The sequence below is a fragment of the Lathyrus oleraceus genome, chromosome 4 (genome assembly GCF_024323335.1).
Source record: "Lathyrus oleraceus cultivar Zhongwan6 chromosome 4, CAAS_Psat_ZW6_1.0, whole genome shotgun sequence".
In the NCBI taxonomy this organism is placed as follows: domain Eukaryota; kingdom Viridiplantae; phylum Streptophyta; class Magnoliopsida; order Fabales; family Fabaceae; genus Lathyrus; species Lathyrus oleraceus.
In genome coordinates, this window is record NC_066582.1 from 197,771,863 (window position 1) to 197,778,609 (window position 6,747).

Below are 6,747 nucleotides of genomic sequence, written 5' to 3' on the forward strand. Positions count from 1 at the left end.
AAGAAACCACATATGTCTTACATGAAGATTTGGGGTTGCGAAGTTTATATGAAACGACAAATTTCAACTAAGCTTGAGCTCAAATCTGAAAAATGCTTATTTATGGGATATCCTAAAGAAACAAGAGGGTATTACTTCTACAATCCTTATGAGGGCAAAGTGTTTGTCGCTCGAACTGGAGTTTTCCTAGAAAAGGATTTTATTTCCAAAGGAATTAATGGGAGGAAAGTAAAGCTTGGAGAAATTCAAGAATCACAAAGCACTGATACACCTATGGAGGAATTAGAGCAGGAAACACAAGTAGTTATGGAAGAGCAACCTGCTTAAGTAGAACAAGACCAACGTAGGTCAAGCAGGAAACGTCACCTACCTGAGAGATATGGATATCTCATAACTGATCAAGGTGATGTATTACTCATGGATCAAGATGAGCATGTGACCTACCAAGAGGCCATAACTGGTCCCGAGTCTGAGATGTGGCTAGAATCCATGAAATCTGAAATGGATTCCAAGTACACAAACCAAGTTTGGACCTTCGTAGAGCCTCTTGTAGGAGTTAACCCTATAGGATGCAAATGGGTCTTCAAAAAGAAGACTGACATGGATGGTAAGATACATACCTATAAGGCAAGACTGGTTGCAAAAGGATATAAACAAATTCATGGGGTTGACTATCATGAAACCTTTTCACCAGTTGCAATGCTTAAATCTGTTCGGATTTTATTTGCTATCGCTGCATATCATGATTATGAAATATGGAAGATGGATGTCAAAATTGCTTTCCTTAATGGGAATCTTCTTGAGGACGTGTACATGACACGGTCTGAAGAATTTGACATACCAGAAGAAGCCCAAAAGATATGTAAGTTACAAAGATCAATCTATGGATTGAAGCAAGCTTCCAGAAGTTGGAATCTTTGTTTTGATGAAACAGTAAAACAATACGGATTCATCAAGAATGAAGATGAGCCTTGTGTCTACAAGAAGGTTAGTGGGAGCATGATTGTCTTCCTGGTATTATATGTAGATGACATATTACTCATTGGAAACGATTTCCGTACCCTACAATAAGTAAAGTCTTGGTTGGGGAAATGCTTTTCTATGAAGGACCTGAGTGAAGCAGCCTATATATTAGGAATAAGGATCTATAGAGATAGATCACAAAAACTTCTTAGCCTAAGTCAAAATGCAAACATAAACAAAGTGATGAGATGCTTTAATATGCATCATTCCAAGAAAGGATTCACTAATATGCAACATGGCATGTGTCTATCAAAAACACAATCCCCTTCAACTAAGGAAGAAAGGGATCGCATGAATAAGATTCCATATGCATCTGAAATAGGATCTATCATGTATGCCATGTTATGTACTCGACCAGATGTCCCGTATGCTTTAAGTGCAACGAGTAGCTACCAATCTAATCCCGGTGATGCTCATTGGGTAGCTGTAAAAAATATCCTTAAGTATTTGAGAAGGACTAATGACTTTTTTCTTGATATATGGAGGTTAGGAAGAGCTTGCTGTAATTGGATACACCGATGCTAGCTTCCAGACAGATAAGGATGACTTTAGATCGCAATTTGGTTATGTGTTTTGCTTAAACGGTGGCGTTGTGAGCTGGAAAAGTTCAAAGCAAGATACAGTTGTTGATTCTACATCCGAGGCCGAGTATATTGCTGCCTCAAGTGCAGCAAAGGAAGCTGTTTGGATCAAAAAGTTTATTAGTGAACTTGGCATAGTTCCTAGCATTGTGGATCCCATTGGTCTCTATTATGATAATAATGGTGCTACCACACAAGCTAAGGAGCCTAGATCTCACCAACGATCAAAACACATACTTAGGCATTATCACCTCATTCGAGAGATAATAGATAGAGGAGATATAAAAATATGCAGATTACCTACACTTGACAATATTGCTGACCCATTGACAAAGCCTCTTGCACAACAGAAGCATGATGGTCATGCTAGATCTATGGGCATTAGGGGTATGCTCAATTGGCTCTAGTGCTAGTGGGAGATTGTTGGTGTAAGCCCTAAAGGCCAATACTTTTGGTACTTGTATAGAATTATTTATTATTAATAAAAGGCTTTTTCTTTATTATGTTTGTTTAATAAAATCCTTAGAATAGCTTGTCTGTTTAATGTATCAAGTGTGACTTAATCATGAGATCCCATTAAACATGAGGACACTATTATTAAAGTATACGTAGTCGAGCTTTATTGTAAAGTGGGATAACATTAAAGCATTAAGACTATTATGTATATAGATTGATGGTCACATCTCATGGATCATGGATAAGGAGTTATCAAGTCTTTAACATAGGTATGAATATTAAGAGTAATATTTATATTGGATTGCCTCGCTATGAGAATACTATATAGAATATTATGCAAAGTGTCATAAGTTATTCTCATGGTGATAGTGGTGTATACCACCCTTCGACCTGAAACCACTATGGACCCTAGATGTAGAGTCTAGTGCCTTATTACTGATCAAACATTATCTGTAACTGGATGACCATAAAGACAGTTGATGGGTACTCCACGAAGTATGATGAGGGACATGAGTGACCTAGATGGAATTTGCCCATCCTGCGTAACAGGATAAATGTATAAGGGCCCTATATTGAACTGGATAAGGATGACACGGTCTATGCCTTGTGTTCAATATAGACATAAGGGCAAAAGGGTAATTATACACATAAGTATTATTAGAAAAGGATTTTTCAGATCACATGACATTTTCTTGTCTTGGGTAACAGTGATGTGTTGCTAGATACCGCTCACTGTTTATTATGTTAAATACGTGATTTAATATAATTGCTAATGTCACAAAAACCTACAGGGTCACACACAAAAGGACGAATTAATGAGAGATAAAGTAAATAAGGAACATTGTAAGGTACTGTGCACTTAAGTGAATTGTAGAACATCGTAAGGTATGGTGTACTTAAGTAGAATACGAAATATGGTAAGGTACCATGCGTTTAAGTGATTTTGGCATATCATAAGATATGGGACACATACACGTAAGTGGGCTTTTTAGCTTGCAGCCCACACAAGTGGTTCTATAAATAGAACCCTTGTGCAAAAGCATTTGTGCAGTTGAAATTTCGTTTCTCTCTCTCTGTCTCTCACTCAAAGCCTTCATTCGTAGCAGCTAGTACTGAGATTAAAGGAATTTGATCATTTGGACTGAGTAGAGGCGTTGCCACCATTCAACATTCGTGATCACTCCTTAGATCTGCATCAAAGGTTTCTATTGCCACAAGAGGTAACGATTCTATCACTGATCATGCCCATTCGTAAGGATCACTAAAGGAGACATTTTTTAATTTCCACTGCGTTTTGGATCACTATTCTCCTTCACTCGTAAGCAAGAATGGTTGACCAAGAATGATAGGTGTCCCTGCATCCTCAAGGATGTCCATGATCACAAAATCAACAGGAAAACTAAACTCATCTATTTTTAGTAGTACGTCTTCAGCTATCCCATATGCATGCTTTGTGGAGTGATCTACAAATTTTAGATTTTTCCCTGTATTGTTGACCTTTCCAATTCAAGTTTTTGATAGATGGGAAATGACATTAGGATCACACTAGCTTCTGAATCAATCAAAACCTTCTTGAAGGTTCTGTCTGCTATAGTGCATGGGATTGTTACAACTCCAAGATCTTTTTGTTTGATGGGGATTCTCCTACATTGTGACACTTCACTACACCTCTCAATTAAGGTTGTTGGCTCATCTCCCATTATTCTATTTTTAGAGATTATCTCCTTCATGAATTTTTGATACATGGGCATTTACTCTAGTGCTTCAAAGAAAGGAGTATTGATCTCCAACTTTTTGAACATTTCAAGAAATTTCTCAAAACGTTTCCCATTTAGATCATTTTTCGTCATCCTTTCAGGATAAGGTAGCCTGATTATGACTTGTCCTCTTTTTTATTTTTATCTTTAGTAGGCTTTTTGGGTGGCATAACTTCTTCTGGTTCTTTCTTATTTTTCTCTCACTTCCAGATCTACCTATATGAAATGATAATCATTTGTTGCCATTTCTTCTTCATCTTCGACAGCTTTTTGACTTGGTGTGACAGCATTAACATTCTCATGATTTCTTAAATTTTGTATTGTTACACTCGAAAGGGTGCCTTGAGCTTGCATGGAGAGTTGTTGGGCTATCTGACCTACTTGAACTTCCAGGTTCTTGATAGACGACGTGGGGTTCCTCTGGTTGTTCATTGTCTCTTTCTGAAATTGGGAATTCTAAGCAACCATATTTTTAATAGCTATTTCCCAATCTGCCTTTTGGGGAGCTTGTCGTTAATATTATTGTGGAAACTGATTTTGGATTGTTGTTGATTCTGATATTGCACTGAACCTTAATTTTGATCATTCCCCTGCTGATCTTTCCATGAGAAGTTTTGATGATTTTTACACCATGGATTGTAGGTGTTATAATAAGGGTTGTTGTGCTGGAGATAATAAACTTATTCTACATATTGAAGGTGTGCAACAAAATACATGAATACCTAAATTTATTGCCTTGAGCTACTTGCGTGAATACCTACTTGTTGAATACCTACTCCATAAAATTCACAAATAATTACAGTAGCTTGTTGAACTTGAGTTACTTGTTGAATACCTACATTTATTGCCTTAAGTCTCTTTTCAACTTCAACCGCAACCCAATCTTCTAACTTAATAGCATGTGTAGCAAGTTTCAAATCAAAAACCCCTTTTGGTTTACTTGTGCATATATCATATAATTCAAGATATTCATTTGCAACAATGGCTTCAGTGATCTTCTTTATACCAATGGTTGTTGTAAAATTGGATGAGCCACCAACAGTTGTATCAATCAACTGCTTCGTCTTCAACCTAAGTCGATTTACAAACATCTGCATTTGTTCAATTTGATATAGATTATGTGTAGGATATGCAACCAGAAGTCTCTTGAATATTTTATATGCATCACCTAATGATTCACCTTCTCTTTGTTTGAAGTTTAGAATTTCATATATTTTTTTGAGGAAAACTGACGCAGGAAAATACTCATTCAGAAAGGTTGTTTCCATCTCTTCCTAAATGGTGATGCCATCAACTGGAAGTGAATAAAACCATTTTTCTGCATCCTCTACTACAGTAAAAGGAAGCATTCTCAATTGCTTACTTTCTTTAGTATGTGCTTCTATCTTCAGAGTAGTACTCATTGTCATAAACCTTTGCAGATGTTTATTGGCATCTTCATTGCTTTTTCATGTGAAATGTGTCTTTTAAAGTTGGCGGATGGTAGTAGGATACAACTGAAAATTTAGAACATTCATCAGTTGGTTTACTATTGTGAATCAACCCCTCGATGCATTTGTTCTTCCATAATCACCCAATAATCTTTTAGGTTGTGGATCAACCATTATTAGCTCTTCTTATTTTTATAACTTTGTATTTGAATTGTTAGAGTTGTTTTCTTCGTGTTCTGCTAGTTTTTGCAACCGAGCTTTCCTGAGTTGAGCGTGTAAGGTTCACTCAATTTCTCCGTCAAAAGCAAAATTAGCCAAGGGTTCCCCTCGCATACAAATGTCAGAAGCAAATTAGTAGTAACCGAATAATAATAATTAAAATAAAAATAAAAATAAAAATTTTAGTTGTAGAGCAACAAAATTTTAACTAAAATAAGACTATGAACTCTATAATCTTTGACAGTCCCCGGCAACGGTGCCAAAAACTTGATCCGTAAAATTAGCAAGTGTACTAATCTTCAAATATAATAATAAGGGAAATTTCCCCAAGTATCGATCTCAATGACTGCTTGATAATACAGATTTCTGGTTTTATCTTAGTTAAACAAAAGTCTTAGGGGATTTGGATTTTTTATTTGAACAAATTAAAAGTTTAACAAATTAAAAGATATTATGGGTGAACATTCTAGGGAAGGTGTATGATTAGATTCATCAACAACAATAAATTAAATTTGCAATAACTTAATTCAATACTATTATCTACCGGTCCTTAAGGGTCTTTACTCTTAAGTCCTTAGTGAGAAAACATCTAATCATTCAAATTAATCCATATATCCATAGTGAGTTACAAATGAAATTAAGCATTATTTTAATCAAGTATATTCTGGTTTCCCCAGGGTATCCCTAGGCCTAGGTGATATCTACTATGAATTATTCGCAACTAAGTATTACCAATGGCAGTCAAACCAAAATATTAACCATATATCAAACTCAATTTTTCTGAAAGAGAAAGCATTAAGCACAAGTTGTAAATAAATCAAATATCATAAAATGAAGGTCCTTACAAGATACAAGTTTAGAATTGTATCATAAATTTGAATCAGGGAAACCCCTGGCATTAGGGGGTTTGGCTACTCATAATAATAAAGGAAAACATGGTAAAATTTGTAAACATTAAAGATCTAGAATGAAATAAGTTTTCAATACTTAAAGCTCGTGAAAATCTTGATCCACCATGAAAATATGAGTTTTCCAGCCTTCAATAGTTGTTTCTGCCGTCAAAACTCGTCCCCAAATCAGTCTAAACTTCAAAAAATCACTTTCTGGCTTTAAATACTTGAAACAGGTTTTTTGTGTGATTATGGGCACTGTTGCACCCCAAAATTTGCCCTCTATTTTTAACTCTAACCAATTTTTTGTTTCACATTCATTTGCATCATCTTCATAGCATAACATTTTTTTTCTGTCTTAATATTAGCCGGAATAATTTCTCGGAATTTA